The sequence below is a fragment of the Gymnogyps californianus genome, chromosome 2, assembly GCF_018139145.2.
Source record: "Gymnogyps californianus isolate 813 chromosome 2, ASM1813914v2, whole genome shotgun sequence".
Taxonomy (NCBI): Eukaryota; Metazoa; Chordata; class Aves; order Accipitriformes; family Cathartidae; genus Gymnogyps; species Gymnogyps californianus.
The window spans coordinates 73,729,214-73,748,384 of NC_059472.1; positions in this window are offsets into that span (position 1 = coordinate 73,729,214).

A 19,171-nucleotide genomic window follows, 5' to 3' on the forward strand; every position below is an offset into this window, starting at 1 on the left:
CATGCGTTGGTCATCTAAAATTATATAGATGCATATTGGGTGAACTAGTCTGAACTAAAATCAGAAAGAGGTGTACTGTGATGCCAATACGTTAGAGTTCTGAGTCTGTGAATCAAGTGTTCTGTTGATTTCAAAGTAAGGTTGTAAAACACAGTTTCAATGACAAAGTCATAATAAGGAAGCATAAAAATGAGGAAAGGGAATTCTTGGAGTTCTAGAAATTTGGAGACGATTGGAGTATAGTAATCCAATGTTGTTCAAGTCTGTTACAATTATATTGAAAAACATACCCTGGAAATAACTGATGTCCTGTGTTTCTTCCTGCTCCTCCCAGTCTGATACCAAACTCTAATTGAATAATCTATCCTTGGCCTCTGGATCTCTCCAACAGAAATAATTCAGCGTTTTCAGAAAGATATGGTTCCAGGCCTCTTAGTATATTTGCCACATTTCAGACATGACAGGAACTTCGTCAGCTATTGCTGGAAACTAGTATTTTTTCTTATGACCCCCATTATTGAAGCTCTGAAACCCAATCAGTGAAGTTTTGAGCAAAGACCTGTTTTGCTACCTTCTGCATACTCCGCACCAATTTGCTGGGGAGCATGTAGGAGGTATTAAGGATCACCATGCGCGAAGGTCTGAAATACAATGAGGTTAAACAGTTACCAGGAGACCATTGTTAAGTTAAGCTAATTTAAGATAAAATACCAGTTTAAAATAGTTGCTTACAAGATTTGATATAGCACATCACATTTGCTATGAAATATACAGGTGAAGAAACAAGGTAATATTAATCTACTTTATCGGCATCAAACTTAAATGAGTTCCTCCCTTCACTCTGTGTTCAGTTGTGTTGCTGCAGGTATCAGGGAACCACCGTGTTTTAACACTGTTTACTGCTTCAATCACATTCATAAGACAGGACAAGTTCCTGGTGAAGCTTGTAGTTTTTACAGCTAGTCTTCCTTGGAGTTTCCAGGAGTTCTGTTTACATCTATTTTTTTCTTCCTTAAAGCTTTTTTGCTTCTGAACTTCTCAGGAAGCAGTCTTGCTGGTTCTCCCCTTATCTTGTGAACTGCCCTTCTTCATTAGAAATACCAATGTTGTTTTATCAGATCTGTTGTAATCCCTGAGTCAAGACTGGCTGATTGATGCCTTCACTTGAGGCAAAGTAAAACTTCCTTTATAGCAACACAATGTGTGAATATATCCAGCATATTTATTTAGTGTGTCAACCTGCTAAACCTGGTGTTTCATTTTGACATGTGGAGGGTGAAATATTTTATGTAATCATAGAAATTGCACCTTAATCACTGTTCTTTTGCTTGAGATCTGATATGATAGTAATTGACCACTGTGAGCCATAACAGTTTGGGGTGTGACTGAATGCAAGCTGTAAATGCAGTCTATTTAAAAAAAAACCCCAAAACCTCTTACAGAAAAGCTTGGGTGACTTTCAGTCTTCAGGTCTGTTCAGAAAACTTACTTGACAAATGGCATCGAGAGCCTCTTTTCTTGTTCCTGCAAATCTGTTTGAAGATCAGAAAAATGTATACCTGTCTCTTATTTCATATGTCCATTTGGTGAGCTGGAGTTAGAAACTTTCACTGACCACCTTTCACAGAACCCCTGGAGAGACCAACTGATACTGAGCATGTATGCTAATATCCAATGGTTAGGATAAGGATCAACTACTCAAGCTCTTCCATTTTCAAAGTGCTCATTGGATGCCTGGAAAATAATAGAGGAATCAGATGCAATGGGTATGCATCTCCCACTTCCTAGGAATGTCTGTTCCCTTTTGTTCCTAGATATCCACAAACATTTTTTAATCTAACAAATTTCTTTGGCTGTATGGTTTGTGAATAAGATATGGCAATCTGTCAGAAATATATTTTTAGAGGGATGGTTGTAGAAACAAGCAATGCTTTCTACCCCTTTCCTTCCCACACACAAATGAAGAAAAAACCGTATCCAAACCAAAAATCTTACCATGCAGACATTATCAGTCCCAGCACTGAACACTGAAGAGTGTGTTTGTTCCAGCTGTGAAGCTCTTCTCCTGCCTGTAAGTAAATGAGTGATCACTGAGCATATATAAAGAAGAGTGAGGGAAGGGAAGATGTGTCATAGATTGAGATTCTTTTTTGGGATGTTCGACACGTTTAAGTTAACTAGTCTTTTGTAAAGAGACAATGTATTAATGAGCAAAGTTAACGAGTCTTTTTGTTTTCTGCTAAAGTTAGGCTGGCTGAATGCAATTTTTGTTTTTTGGTACTCATCTCAAGTTCATCCATCTTTGCTTGTCTTGTCATATATTCATCTTCTAGACCTAGACTTTGCCAATATGTTAATCTACACATTTGACATTGTGAGAAAGAGAGACTTGGTTTTAATTAAATTGTTGATGGATCTCATTAAATAATGAAAAATGCTTTTAGACTCTGAACTGCAAAAACCCCATATAATAGCATATAATATAAAAACATAGAGTAAATTATCATACTAGTATTTATATTTCAGCAAATTGTATCACGTGGTTAAAATAATGTCCTTATTTCAATCATAGTTTCTATGCATCTTTCCATTTTAAATTTGTATTTACCTACTAATCTGTTCTATATTCATTAGGATTAGAGGAGCTTCCACTGTATGTTTAGGTTTGTTTCAAAACTTTTCAAAATGATCATCTGTCATAGGGAAATTAAACCTCTTGGTGCCATATACCAAAAGCACTGGTGAAACCAGATTGGTCAAGCTGTAGTCCTGAAAAGTAAGTGGCTGGTAGCTGGCTTTGTCATTGTTATCTGTCAAAGTATCCATCTTTGACATGACGTGATGTGATATTTTGGCTATTGTATATGAACCTTCAAGTGTTCTTCTAAAGCTTTTACCTATGGATCCAATGCTGTGAATATATTGCAAAGATGAAAGTCCATCCTGTATCGCGCCAACCTGTATCTAACTTCACTTAAGGCTTACAATGGATTTATGAGGGAACCGGAAGGATTGTTCCAGACATAGAGCTAGGATTCAGCCAAAGATTACTCATCTCTGGCCCTATAAGAATGGGTCTTTTTTCATTTTATCTGCTCTTCTTGATTGGTTTGTAGCCCTTCCAAATAGACTTCTCTTCCAGTTTTTCAGCTCACAGTAAAGATGGTAGCAAGTCAAGAAGCAGCCTAGTTTCTTGGTTAATGGCTTAGTTAACCCAAAGTGCCAGCATAGAAACAATTAAAATTGTATCTTCTGCTATTTTTGTTCTGACAGTCATATAGAGAAATGAGAAAAGTAATTTTACATCTGAATAAACTGAAATCTAAACATTAACGATAAAAGTTCTCACAGTGTACTTAGATCAAGAAAAAACATTATGCCTCTGAACCAGCTGGTTATAGTGCTGTCTCACCAGGTTCAGAATCTGGCTCCTGGCTTCAGTGGAAAATGAGCTTCTCTGATATCTGTTGTTTGTTTTTTGCTTTCAAGGGCACTGTGTCCAGACTCCTTCCTGTCGCTTTGAGCCTCAGCTCTTGCCACAGTGACTTATGGTGCCAAAAGGTCAAAAATGGCCTGCTAGTCACTTTGATACAGTCTAATGCTTAGTGTGAGATACTCGTTCTGGCCACAGGACAGGGAAAAGTAAAGGAAATGTGCTTTTCACTATATGGCTGCAAGCAGTGTGGAATGTAGGTCTGATTAGCTTCAAGGGACATGTCAAGACTCAGTTTTATCTTGAAATTAATTAAAAAAAATGAGTTTTAAGGACCGTGGAGGGCTCAGAAGTGCAAATATGGACTGTGAGCCTATCTAAGATTGTACAACCAGTCAGAGCTTAAAGTTGTCTGAGCGGCAAAGTGGCTGCCCAGGAACAGAGCAGGAGGGTGGGTACAAAACTTGACTCGAGTAGAAGAAATAACTGAAGGATAAGCAATATGAATTCAGGATCAGACTGAATGGAAATGGTGAGAGTAAAAGTCGCTGCTCCTGGTGAAACCTTCCAGTAGTAAACAGAATAAAGCTTTTAAGCAAATGTGTCCTTAGCACCTGCCCTGCTTTTTCCTTGTTTTTGAGGGATATAATTGAAATCTCCAGGTACCTGAAAATTACAGGCTGTACTTGATCATTTCCTTTCTCTCAGGAAACAATGGTGGAGTTCAAGTTATAATGGATCTAGGGCTGTCATAGAGCTTGGGTCCTGTGAGGCTCTGAAACTCCTGTCATCAGTCTCACAAATTGGTGCTTCCCTTTTGCTTCTTTGTCTTGAAGATACAAAGTAGTGGCATTGTGTATTTCAAAACAACTTTCACATAAAGTATTTACTGAGAGTGAGCATACAGCACACACCCCTTCATCTGTACCATTTTGTATCGCACGTGGATTGTTAATGGACTTGAGAACTCATGCCACCTTAGTCATATATTTTTTATTCTAGAAATGGTTGGCTCAGTTTCCAGTGTGTTTGCCAAGACAGTGAGCCGTACAGTCAGTATGTTTGTCAACAGCTGCAAGTTTACCGACAAAGATGTAATTAGATTCATGCCTAAGTGTACTTCCTAGGGAAAAGTACAAATGTTACCTGTCAACAGAGATGATGTTTTCCCCAGAGACTGTTGTAGAGGGACAGGTTTCCCATGGAACAGTTGTGCTTTCGTTTGACAATCTGGGGAAAAAAAGGCTGTTATCAAAGGAAGTATCATATGTGTGCCTAGTAATTCTTGCATCTCTCTTGTCGGTGTGGGCAGCATTCTTAATCTGTAATTGGAAAATAGTGGGGGCACTGAGAGACTGAGATCCAGATCCCTAAAGGTATTTAAATCCTGATACCACTGAAGTCATTAGACATGAAAAGCTTACATAGGAGCTGGACGGTTAAAATCCTTTGCAGGTTACCTCTGTGATTTAAACAAGATTTTACATAAAGACCTAAAACCTAGTTTTGCATAGTGTTGAGCAAGAGCACAAACAAATGTGATGATAAAAGACTACTCTGGCACTATAAGAACATATATAGCATGAATATTGAAATTTAAAACAATTTTGTGCTTAACCTGATTTTATTTTATTTTTAAGAAATACTAGGTTGGGAGAGGGAGATCCTTACCTGCTCACATCCTAGAGGAAGTACAGTGATTGCTGTCCTGACTAGCTATTTTTGAGTCTTACCCTCTCTCCTAGAGATTTCCCTTTTGTCCCACACTCACTTGAATAGCTGGGATTGAGACTCTTAGGGCTGAACAACTGAATGAAAATGTTGGGGTGATAGTGGCACTTTTCATGCTGCCTAGACATGGAAAATAGCTATGCTTTAATGTATTTTCAGTCTAAATCAGACTTAAGCAGACTGACAGTCTGAAAAAGACAGAGTTTTAAACCAGTGTTTTTCTTAATTCAGAAGTATGGATTCCTACTTGGTCCAGAAATTTTATTATTTCAGTCAGTAAACACATGTTGCATTATAATCTTTAGGCTTTTCCTGGAACAAATAGATCTAAACTTATCAATACTATGATGTTTCTTCAAATGTAAAATTGGAGATCATATGAAGGCACTTGGAATTGCCTGGCTTGTATTTTCTAAATTTTAAAAGTGGTGTCAGGGAAAAGAATTAAATGTAATGTTTTACCTAAGTGGTAAATATACAAAGTGTGTTATTCATATCATCACTTTAGGGCATATATTGATAGTCGGTGGACTTAATAAAAAACCGAATAGTCACTGGATGTAACATATAGTATTCTCTTCTGTTACTAGCAAAGACAAATAACTTCTAGTAGCATATAGCACATCAATGACTTTTACATTTAATTGTATTGCTTAGAGGCAAAATCATATCCCTCTGTAAGGCAAGGGCAGGTTGATGGATAGGTAAATGGATAGACAGATGAAAAACTAGATTTCTTCATTTGATGACTAACACACTTGGAATGATAAAAAGAAGGGAAGAAATACACAGGAGAGAATGCGAACAGCATCACTCACAATTTGGGACTCTACATATTTCTGATTTTCATTAAAAAAAATTGAAGGGAAAATTGCTGTAATATTACAGCAAATAATAAGTCGTATTCCTCAGGGGTTGGTATTGGGACCGGCGCTGTTTAACATCTTTGTTGGTGACAAGGACAGTGGGATTGAGTGCACCCTCAGCAAGTTTGCCGACGACACCAAGCTGTGTGGTGCTGCCGACGCGCTGGAGGGAAGGGATGCCATCCAGAAGGACCTTGAGAGGTGGGCCTGTGCGAACCTCATGAAGTTCAACAAGGGCAAGTGCAAGGTCCTGCAGATGTGTTGGGGCAATCTCAAGCACAAATACAGGCTGGGCGATGAGTGGACTGAGAGCAGCCCTGCGGAGAGGGACTTGGGAGTGTTGGTTGATGAGAAGCTCAACATGACCTGACAATGTGTACTTGCAGCCCAGAAAGCCAACTGCATCCTGGGCTGCATCAAAAGAAGCATGACCAGCAGGTTGAGGGAGGTGATTCTCCCCTCTACTCTGCTCTTGTGAGACCCCACCTGGAGTACTGTGTTCAGCTCTGGGGCTCCCAGCATAAGAAGGACATGGACCTGTTGGAGCGAGTCCAGAGGAGGGCCACAGAGATGATCAGAGGGCTGGAGCACCTCTCCTATGAAGAGAGGCTGAGGGAGTTGGGGTTGTTCAGCGTGGAGAAGAGAAGGCTCTGGGGAGACGTTATGGCAGCCTTCCAGTACCTAAAGGGGGCCTACAAGAAAGCTGGAGAGGGACTTTTTACAAGGGCATGTAGTGATGGGACAAGGGGTAATGGTTTTGAACTGAAAGAGGGTAGATTTAGATTAGATGTAAGGAAGAAGTTCTTGACAGTGAGGGTGGTGAGGCACTGGAACAGGTTGCCCAGAGAGGTTGTGGATGCCCCGTCCCTGGAAGTGTTCAAGACCAGGTTGGCTGGGGCTTTGAGCAAGCTGGTCTAGTGGAAGGTGTCCCTGCGTATGGCGGGGTGGTTGGAACCAGATGATCTTTAAGGTCCCTTCCAACCCAAACCATTCTGATTCTATGTTTCTGTGTGTGTGCACGGTAGGAAACCAATTTTAATAAAAATATTGGAAAATGTTTCTTCAGGACTTTGCAAGGGAAGATGCAAATCCCTTGGACTTTTCATGCCTTTCTTCCTTTTATGTGTTGACAATATTATTGGTATCTGGAAATGGAAGGTAATGAACTGTGATTTTATATCTTGTTTTGGTAAATAATTAAAAGAGGACACGTGTTTTGTCCGCTTTTAAGATGTTTTGGACATTCTTGGGGGGGGAAAAGAAAAATTTTGGATTCTCTTGGACCCAAGGGATTTCGCAAAGATCAGAACAGTTAAGAGCAGTTAAAATATAATTTAAGTAAGTTTTAAAACAAAAAGAAATTTTCCAAGAATTAAGAACTGACCCTGGTGGAGAGCTTCTGAGAGCCAAAGGAAAGTTATGTCCAATCTTGTTCCTCACATTTGGATCCCTGACGCAGTGAAGGATTCTGTCTTGATTTGCCTAAGGTCCTAAATTTGTACCAATTAACATTGTTAAATGGCAGAAGTTCGAGACAAGTGTTTGAAGTGAAAAAGAAAGGAGGTAGGAAGTAACTTGCAGTCAAGTGAAAAGATAGTGGAAAGGTCCACACTGTAAGACATTGTAGTGTTTGGTAGGAATGGTGAGAGTGAGGTGGAAGTGGAAAAGGACCATAAAAGATGGAAAAGTTATTTTTTTCTTGAGTTTCACATAGGAAGAGAAAATTACTAGGTGTGGAATTATATATATGTGAGTAGAGTATCTTTGTATAGTAGACTTTCCAGTAGATTTATATATGTAAAAGTCTACTAAATCCCCAAATTTATAACAAAATGTAGTAAATGGACAATGTTCAGCATTTTTGACTGCTGGCATAAGATGTAAAGGAATTAGGAGATAAATACTAGAGATAGATCTCTTCCTTATCCTGCAGGTAGGAGAACTGTGGAGAATGGGAGAAACTTTATTTTGGCCCCAACTGAATTGGTTGTATGGTCTTGTTAGTAGTTTGGTCTTACCTGTGATCAGAAGCAGATTGTTTGGCTGCAAAATAAGTGAGATGAGCAGACCAGAGTGTTATCTCAGCACAGCCTGTAACAAAATGAATAAAGTTGAATGGGTTTTGAAGGGCAGTTAAATGATCTCTGCGTGCAGATGAGTTTGTTGGGATTATTTTAAATCACATTTGTTCTCTTCTTCTTTTCCGTTACTGATACTTCTAGATTCCTGGTTTTATACTGGTACAGATTTGGAATGATGTTCATCCATTTTGGCAAAATTGGATATGAAGCCATGGGAAAGAAGAGCAAACTGTTTCTCTTTACCAGACAATAATTTAGAAGAAACAAGAAATGAGATGGAATTTTCAACTTTAATTGTTTGTAAATTGGTACATTGTATGCGTGGAGCAGTTTTAGGAAAGCACCATGAATTACCTAGGAAAAAAAGAAGGTAAAATAAACTTGCAGAAGAAACTTAAAAAATAAGAAATATTAAGCCATTTATATCCTGAAACAAAAAGGTGACGCTGAAATGTTGAAAGACTGACTAAAATGGCACTATGAAGAAATAGATAAGAAAATAAAAAGATGAGACAACTGGATCAATAAATAGGAAAAAAAGAAAGGTGGAAGCTGGAAGATATACATTGAGTATAAGTGCGCAAGAAGGTGACTAGAAATTCTGAAGGCAATTCTAGTCTGGTTGAAGACAGAACTGAAGAATGGAGGAAGATGGAAAAGATGAGTTTGAGTGTTTTCAAAAGTGATTTCCTAGTGTAGCTGCAGGTGGTTGCCTGAATTCCATAACTGGTGTAGTAATCAAATTTTATTATAATACTTGGATGAAGCAAATTATGATATTAAGTAAATATGCAGATGAAGAACACTAATAACACATCAGGAGTTCATACCATATCAGTAGGGTTCCTGAAAGTAAGAGGACCCTCTGTTGTGAAATTGTTTAATCCTTGGATATAAGAAATATAGAAGAAATTAAGGTCTGGAATTTGAATGACTTATTACACTAGTTTAATTCTCAGATAACTCCACTGAAAAGTAAGTTTTAGATGGTAAAATTTTGATGGTATCTCCTGCTCCACATCTTAATAAATGATCTCTCAAAATTTCTTTTCAGAAGAGAATAATCATTTACATGCAATCATGCTTGCTATTTGTGTAACTATGTAGTCCTAATCATGACTATATCTGGCCATGTATTTAGAATCCAGACACCCAGATTACATTTTTTATACTTTCTTTAACAGCTACAAGCCTGATTAAGATGAAGATGTCTGTGACTCATTTAAATATTGAAAATAAAACAATTTTGAGAGCATTTTTATACAGTTACTATAATACTTTGCCACATACTACTAAGTATTTAGAACAGAAGTTAAACTTTATGTTTGTTTAATTGAAGAAGTATGGAAAAGAAATAGCCAAGAAAGACTTAAAGCACACTATGAAAGTTCAAAGATTCCTCTGTCACCAGCCCCAGCCTTGTACATTTCCCATAATTATTTCATTAACCAGTATTTCAGCATCATCTCTTCCTTGCTTGCTTGTTTATTCGACAAAGAAAGGTTTAAGGAGACTTTTGCTTACAAAAGTTGTGATCTTTACTGCAAGGCCTGGAAGTTTGTATCTTACTGTCTTAGTCCCAGTTAATGTTAAACCAGGTCATATGCCAGTGCCCCTCTCTCTTTTTGGTCTGGTCAAATGTATTTGGCTTTGTCCCTGCTCCATCTAATTACGTCCAGACTTCCCCTAATGGCCGCCTCCCCTTTGCCTCCATTGGATTCCCCCAGTGCTCTTACAGGGTGGCTTATACTTAACTCTGCATTTCCTGTTCTTGTTTTCTTCCCTTGGAGAATAATATTTCTCTCTTCTCTCTTTTCTTATCCTGAGATACTGTTTTTAAAACTGACAGGATTCAACTAGTCAACTAGTATGTCTTTTGACAACACCTTAAACCTTCTCAGGAGGAATCCTCCATAGGAAGCCTTTCCTCACAGTTTATCTTTTTCCTGATTTCTGTAGAACTTATGCCACCTTTGGGAAATGGATATGTCAGATGGACAGCTTCTGAAGCAGAACAAGAAATGCTAGAAGAAAAATATTGAGGCATCTTTTGTGTGCCGAGGCCTCAATTTCAGTCTTAATCATATTAAAAGGCTTGTGAATATACTACTTGTCCCAAACACTTGACTGGAGTAGGTTTGGAAGTTGATGTTTGTAATTCAGCTGCTAATACTAAGCAAAGAGGATTCCAGAGGGCATCCTGTTACCTTTCAAGATGCATCTAAGGAAACCATCTTGCACTTGCTGAAGACCATGAGCTGTGTAGGTTCATTGATAAAGCTATCAAAAAAACATTGTGTTTGGCCGTTTATTTCTGCTTGGATATGTATTTAGCTTTCTTAGACAGAAACTTTTGAGGATTTTTTTTTTAATGAATTATCACTAATACAGGCTAAACTATTTTGTAGTTCTTAATTCTACAGCGTGCATTATTGCTAATTTATTTCTGCCGGAGTACTTAATTTTGATGGCTTATTTTTGTTTGGTAACATTTTCCTTTTTAGGCACCATGTAAAGAGGTCCAAATCTGTTCTGATACCTTTTTTTGCAGGGATATCCTGTACAACTTTAACAGGTATTTAAGTAAATACAAACCATGAAAATTCTCACACTATAAGCCTAGACATAATTTAGTATGTGCTACACAGCCATCTAAGCTGCAGCCCACTCATAGCTATTGAGTGGTGCTGTGTGTTACCTCTTATAAAGAAAACAGCATTTTTGAGACTCTCTGACCTGCATAAAATAACAAAGTTCAGAGAGAGTATTGGTGCATACTTAAGCAGACGATAGTTGGCTGTAAAGACAAGTGTCAGTGTTTTTATGCATCAGTAATGGTTCCTAAGATTTCATTGTAAATCAGCCCAGGAAACAAACAGTAGGTGCAATGCCTGATGCACATCAGGGGTTTGATTAGTCACGATTTCTTCATGTCTCTGAGCAAAAAGATTCAGCTGGTGGTGCTGTATAAGCACTACTAAATCTGCTTAGAAACACATTAATGTAAATACAGAGAGGTAATTAACCCTTATCAGACAGGTTACCTGAAGCAAGTCCTCACATGCTTGTGATCAAAAATGAAAGGCAGAATTTATCTTCTGGCTTACAGGGGAGCCTCTGTTTTGTTATGTTTCTCTTGCTGACACTAAATACGCCACTTTTTCATTCTAATCAGGGTTGTTATTTGCTGCTGCTTTGATGAATGGAAAAGGTAGTACAACAAACTTGTGTTGTATTCTTACATAGTCTCAAATGTCTTTCACAGTTGTGCTTTTCATTTCTAATCAAGTTCTTTACTTCTTTTTGCTATGGTCTTGATTCTAATTAGAAGCCTTTTCCAAAAGGAGTTTGCTGGTTTCATTTTTCTCTACAGTTATAAGGCTCTTCTCTCTTATTATCTTCTGTGGCTACAGGGCTAACAAATTAAGCATAAAAGAATGTATGAAAATCAGTATGTTTAAACAATGAGAGATAATATAGAAGAAATATATAAGTACTTATGTGTAAGGAAATTGTTAGTTTTTGCAGCTGCTTACTGCTACAATATTTGAGGACAGAAAAAGGACTACTTCAATTTGAATGTGCTAACTGAATATTAACCCCCCCATATATATGTGTGTGTGTGAAAGGGCATATTTTGAATTACTGAATGTTAAGAGTTAACTAGAAATTAGAAAAATTGATCTTTTTTGTATTCGATCTCATCAGTTTTAATCAAATAAATTAAGAGTGGGTTTTATGTTGCTTTTAGGAAAAGATCCACAAAAAGGAATTACATATTTCTTTAGATAATATTGGAATGGTATTTATAAATTTCTAAATTTCAATATAGATATTTTTCAGAATTTTCTTCTTTGTATTATTTTGAATATGTGCAGTTTGAATGGTGAATTTACTGGATTATGAAATAATTTTACTATTATTCCTATTACTTTTATTTTTCCATTTATTACATGTAGTTAAGAACAGTTGCTTCTTGATTCAAATCAGATATACCTTTCTGTATGCACTTGTCTCTATTTGATTTATGATTTGACGTAGCCCAACTGGGTTATGTGAAAGAAACAAAATTTCTCCTTTGCTTCCATCCTGCCCCAAGGTTATCGAATGCTGGCTGCTGGCCTCTTCCTCTCTGGATTTTTCTGTGACAGGTATGGAGAGCAGATGGCTAGAGATTGACTTCACTATCTCCTTGCTTGCTGGTCTGTATAGTTGGTTGGATATTGAAAAATGAGAAGGATATGTACTACTTCAGGTGACACAAATTTACTTTCCCTCAACTTTTCATCACTGTAAAGGAAAGGGAAGCATGGGGAATGGACCATTTGATGTCCTGGGCATTGTTATTCAGTATTACTTTATTCAGACCATCTTTTCCTAGAAGCCCTGGAAACTCAGGACCCCACACTGACTGGATTCCTCCTTCCTGCCTTCCTCACTCAGTGAAGTGCAGAGTTACAAGAGATTCCTCCTCCCTCCCTTCTCCACAACCCCCCAAATTCCCCTCCATTTCCTAGTGACAATGTTTGCATAAATGTGGTCCTGACATAGAGGGGCTTTCTTGTATCATAAGCAGTTGCTCAGCTACTGCCTATCAAAGAATAGGTTGATACTTCCTCAAAAACCGCTAATGAAAAGAAGAGCCTAAAATTATCATGTTCTTTTGCAGATGATGATGATGCATTTTCACCTATCTACTGTTTCTTATTTCTATTTAGTGTAGATAAATGTATTTTTAATCAGATTCAGCTATGTGGTTCAAATCTTGTATTCCAGTAGGTCCACAAACATTGCTTTTTTTAATATGTCATAACTTTGAAAATATTGCCATGTGTAGAAGAGAGGCTAAAATCATTCTGTGTTGCTTCAAATAGTCTGGTGCATGCGATGATGCTGTTCTCAATTAAGAAAGTTGATAAAAATTGTCATTGGCACATGACAGATGCTGGGTAATTTTGGGTAAATGGTTCACTTCAATCTACCATACACTGGGGAGTAATTAGCATTCTTAGTGGCTCAACATACTAAGTGCTTAATAGAACATATTTTTCTTATTGGTCTCCATGTGGCTGTAGTTCATCCACTTCGTTATTCCACCACGTTTAACTGCATGTGTTTGTTCAGTTTGTCTAGAGTTCAGATACTCTTCTCCTATTGAAGAAAATGCTTTAGTCCTCACACAACTTCAAGACGTACAAATTGGTCCCGGATGACGCTCGAACTGCTGTTAGTTGTTTTTGGAGCGTTGTTTCTCGTGCAGTGACTGTCAAGTATAAAATCTTTGTTTGTGAACTAGATTCTATTTCTTTTGAACTTGCAATTTTTAGTGGTTGTCAACATGGTCTTTCAGGAAGTTGTAAGAGTAAGGAGAAGTGTATTCATGGTATGATCTTAAATTCAATTTCAGCTCTTTCATGAGCTGGCTTTATCCTTTAACACAGCTTTCAAGGCTGTCCTGGTTTCGGCTAGGACAGAGTTAATTTTCTTCCTAGTAGCTGGTGTAGTGCTGTGTTTTGGATTTAGTAGGAAAAGAATGTTGATAACACACTGATGTTTTCAGTTGTTGCTAAGGAGTGTTTATACTAAGTCAAGGATTTTTCAGCTTCTCGTGCCCAGCCAGCAAGAAGACTGGAGGGGCACAAGAAGCTGGGAGGGGACACCATCAGGACAGCTGACCCAAACTGGCCAAAGAGCTATTCCATACCATATGACATCATGCCCAGTATATAAACAGGGGGGATAGCGGCTCGGGAACTAACTGGGCATCGGTCAACGAGTGGTGAGCAATTGCATTGTGCACCACTTGCTTTGTATAGTTTAATTCTTTTAGTATTGCTATTGTCATATTATTATTATCATTATCATTGTTTTTCATTCCTTTCTGTCCTATTAAACTGTCTTTATCTCAACTCACGAGGTTTTTTTTTTCCCTGATTCTCTCCCCCATCCCAGGGGTGGGGGGGCAGTGAGCGAGCGGCTGCGTGGTGCTTAGCTGCCGGCTGGGGTTAAACCACGACAAAGGCCTTTACGCCTCAGTTTGTATCATAATTGAACATATACTGTATTTAGACTATATTAATTCAATTTCCTATGGTCGTGAAAACTTCAAATGTACTCCTTTCTGATTTCAGTGAAACTCTCTTAGTGGTTTTATTGCCCAGTTGGAAAAATATTTATTTAGTAAATTGTCTACGGAATGTTTTGCAACTCATTTATTGAGATTTTCTGGAATTTTGGATGCCAGTGATTTGAAGCCTCAGTTCATTATTGCCATCTCCTAATTACAAGTGCACAGTTCATATACCAAAGTTACCAAGGCTAAGCCTCAGAATTAATTTCCTGGGAAAATTTCTGTAAAGCACTATAAAATGTCAATTTTATCATTGTTCTGCTGCTGTTCAGCATTGCTCATTCATGTTCCTGTATTTTTAATATGTTTGCTAATGTCTTTTTTATATGGTGTCTGAACAACTACTAGCTGCTGCTTATTTTGGTTGTGTATAAATTTCATGAAGTAATTGTGATCTTGAGCTCCTGTCTCTCTTTGGCTGTAAACATTTTTTCAAGCAGAAGAGTGACCAGCATGAATTCAGCGAGCTAGCTCTCATTTGATAATTATATTCCATGGTTTTTTTGCTCTTCATTGTTCATACATAGGTGGCTGAAATTTACATTGCCTTTCTTTTAGCTGTCTTTAAAACTGTACGTGTAGGGTGTCATTATGGTCTGTGTATGGTCTGAGTACCTTCAGCTTCATCTCACCAGTACAGCTACTTATTTTAGGATGAAAGAAGCCATTCTCCAGAGATTTGTGTGTCTCTACATTGCAGGACATTCTTCTTTAAACCATAGTCAGAGAACAAATAATGAAAAGACTCTTTATATTTTTGGTCTTGTGCTACTTATGAAACTGCTATCTATGCATTGAAGTCATTAACCTGCTTATTGGCTGCCCAAAGAAAATTATGTTATGAACCCCTGATCTTTACATCCAGAATTAAATTAGTTAATTTGGGATTCATCTTAGATCAAGTGTGATTGTTGTTGTTAGTGGTAGTGGTCAATTTATTGATGGATAAGCCAAACCTTTTTCAAGGCGTCAATGTTGATTCTGAGATTCCACTATAATATGAGGAATGCAACATGCCTCATTAAAGAGATAAATGTTACAGAAAATAGAAATTCTGTATGATTGATGGTGAATTCATAAATTATTTCTAGGTGAGAGACTCACCCATCATTAAGCTGAGGAGAATTGCATTGTGTCTCTTGAAAGACTTAGAGCATCCTTTATGAACTTTGGACGGGAAATGATCCAGCATTACAAATTTCACTTATACTGTAAATTTTTTCCAGATTAAAAGTTCTGGAGACATCGTAATTCATAAATACTGCTGTGTATGTTGCTGCATATTTGCATTTCAGCTAGAATTACCTTTTTCAATCATACGTTAAAGAATAAAATCCAGCCTTTTTGAGTCTACTTTAGGCGGTTTTTAGACTTGCAACTGAAAGGGGTAAATCATCATGACTATCTGGTAGATCTTTACATGGAAATGTTTAAAACCACCCTCCATAAAGACAGATTTGGATATTTTTGTTTAAATGGATTCCCCTTAGTACCACAGTGTTATTACTGTGATTTAAAAGTACACTGGAGTGTTAATTTTGGGAAATTTACAAAAATTGAATAAACATAATGATGTGTGTGGGTGTAAATTTATATACTTAGTTAGCGTAATGAATTTACCATCACTGATGAGCTCTCCGTAAGAGATAACTCGAGATTTTTGTGCATTAAAGAGCTTGTTGACTGCACTCATTTACATGTTCACAATATCTTCTTGTTGCAGTGGCATCTATGATGTTGACACCTGAAGTGGCATGTCTTCCACAGAGAAGTAATAGGAGGAGAAAGAAGGAAGAGAAAATGATGAATGATGGAGAATTCCTTCTTATCACACTACATTTCCAAAGCCTGGCTCCTGGTGAAGAAGAGAGCAACCTCGTAATCTTCTGATTAAAAAAAAAAGTAAAGAAGAAACACACCACACAGGGCATTAAAATAGAGATGGATATTGGTGTGGAATTGGGTAGTAGAGAAATGGAAGAATATCTGCTGTTAAGAATCAGATCATAATGAAGGCTTCTGTGGAGCTGAGATGACAATGAGAGACTCAACTGATCTTTGACGTCAGAAAGGTAAGACAGAACAGAAGGAGAAGCAAAGGGTCCTCCCAGATGTGAATTATACAGATCTGGTTATTTAAGGGATTTGCATGATTCCATTTTACTTGGAAGGGGTTGTAGTTTAATAGAGCATTTTATTATTTTTAGGTACAAAACAGAAGAAAATCTTCTGCTTGGGTTTTAGCTGTCTCGGGACAGAGCTCTGTGATATGTGACAGCCACTGTATACATAAATAAATCTATGTATGTAAGGGTGGGTGTATTTCTTTAGTTTAAAGGTCTGAAAAGGCTTTTGTGTTGAAGTTAAGATGTGTTTTGTTCTACTCCCCTAAGCAATGAATTTGGAGATTGCATGCAAAGGTTTGCAGAGAGAGAAGCTTTGGTATTTGCAGTGGCATTGGTTTCCATACTGTGCACAACCTTCTGTTGTATAGTCTGAGCATCTGTAGCTATTGCCAAATGGCATTTTGCTACTCAAGATGACATCTGGAAAATTTTGTGAGGCAAGGTTGTAATTTCATCACTGTGCAAAACATGGGTGGTGGTGCACTCTCTTGATGAAAATTATCCTTTACTCTTAGAAGTAAAACAAAAGGGATCAGAGAGGAAAGAAGGCCCTGCAGTAACCTAAGAAGATATGTGCATATTATCCTAGGAGCTTGCCTAGGCTAACAAGTTACCTCTGACTGTTTGTGTCTGTGTATCCTAGATTCAGATTTTAGTAAGAAAAGTTGCACAGTTTTTTTCTTTGGAAGTATATCTTCAAAATGCCTATTCTTTCCTAGGAGATTATGTAGAAGAATGTGATATATATTATTGCTTATAAGCAGATGATATTAAAACTACCAGGATAGTAATTAATAGGAAAAATTATATAGGTCCTATTTAGGGGAGTAGCTTTTTCAAAAATGTAGAGATTTAGTATACTGCTTACATGGGCTGCTACCAAAAGTGCTTCCTTCCCATTTTGAAGACAAGGTATTTTTTCCTCAGCTTGAATATAGACTGTGGTTTTAATTACTTATCTCTAAAACTATCTTGCCATAGTATTAGATTGACTAATGTCACAGTATTGAAATGACAAATACAGGTCTTGGACATTCTTCTTTTGCTGTTAATCATGTGATAGCCTCTTTACTTATGGCTTTCATAATTAGAATTCCTTCTTTTTGTTGTTTATTTATCATGATAAACATTTTATTGCTAGGATTTGAAAATGAAATAGAAAGAAATATGCTCTTTAAAGGGGCAAGTGTGAGCTTTTCTGGTCAGTAAGGGCTAAAGTAATAATGTTAGAAGGTGTCTTTTCTCTGTGGCTTTCAGAATTTTTGTGTATGTGGTGTAGGAAGCAATAAAAGTTTAATAAGATAGGATGCCAGAGAACAGTAGAAGTTTTACCAGCTTGTGTGATGTAATGTCCAAATATTAAGTTATATCTGTAGGCCTATAAGAATGTGAAATATTCTTTGTTAATTAAAGATCTTAGAACTCCCCCCCCGATGCAAACCAACAACAAAAAACAGTCTTGAAGTTTATTCCATCTAATATAGTTTTGAAAAATACATATTGGAAATAGATTATGTTAACATTCTAATGAATGTTGAGAGCAAAACAGAGCTCCAATATTCATGAAAAAAACCCCACAGCAGTGTAAACTTGATGTCTCAGAGAAAATTAGAAAACCTTTCACTCCTAGGTCATTTTTTGAAGCGTGACTGAAGAGATTTTGTGTTAGGGTGGGTGACAGTCTCTGTCCAGTGTCTAGAAACGATTGCTAGCATGCAGATAACAGCAGTATAATTGACAGCAGATGTGAGTTTGTAGATTCACTCCAGAAGTGAATTCATAAAGCATTTTTGCAAGAATATTTTTACGTCTGAAATTGTTCTATATAAACTTCTCATGTCAAATGTTGGAAGCTGTCAGACTCCAGAACTCAAAGTGATGACTTACTTCAGCATTGTCTGTGCTTTAAAAAGAAACTAAAACACAGCCACACACATGAAATCAAGATATCCACCCAATTAAAGTGAATATTGTTACATATTTTCCTAGAACATAATTCATGATGTATATTTCTTAAAGATGTATTAATTTGATCGAATTGCAATCAGTGGCTAATTATACTTAGATTAGGGAGAACTGGAAGACTGGTTTACAAGGAGGATTAGACGAATTAAATATTCATTGGCTAATCAGATGTCCACATCTATATTAGACTAAATCCTAAGCAAAGTAGATAGTTATTTAAGCATAAGAGAAGATGTCTTGCTAGTTAAAATAATTCAAGTTAAAAAGGCTGTTTAGTCTAAGGAACAAATCATTCTTCTGGACTGAGGAATTAACCGTGGGAAGCAGTGGCATAAATATATCTTGTGTATTTAAAATTAGAATCCATAACATTTGTAAAAGCTGTCCTATCTTGGGATGAAGGTGACCAACGTGATGCTTTATGAATTCTGTATTTCTGTTACATTGATTTTGGGAAAAGATCCTGAACTTTTTGGCATGGGAAATAGATAAAAGTAAAAAGCTGTTAATCTTGGGCTCCAGCTTAGTGTATTTCCTCAAATGGCACATACTATATGTGCAATGTATTCTTATATACAAAACCAGAATCAATACAGTAGGATGCAGTATAGGGAGGAGAGATGTATGGAAGCCAACTCTACAGTCAGCTATTTAGCAATAGAAGCTTTTTAGACACATGAACAGTGTTGTTCTTACTACTTATATTTGCTGTGTTAGTAGCTGGGATCCAGAGAAGTCTTTAGCTCCTCATGCATGGTTGTGATAAAAAAATATTAGTAATGAAATCATCCTACCTCCCCAACAGATAGTTGAAATATATAAGCTAGATAAAAGGGTGG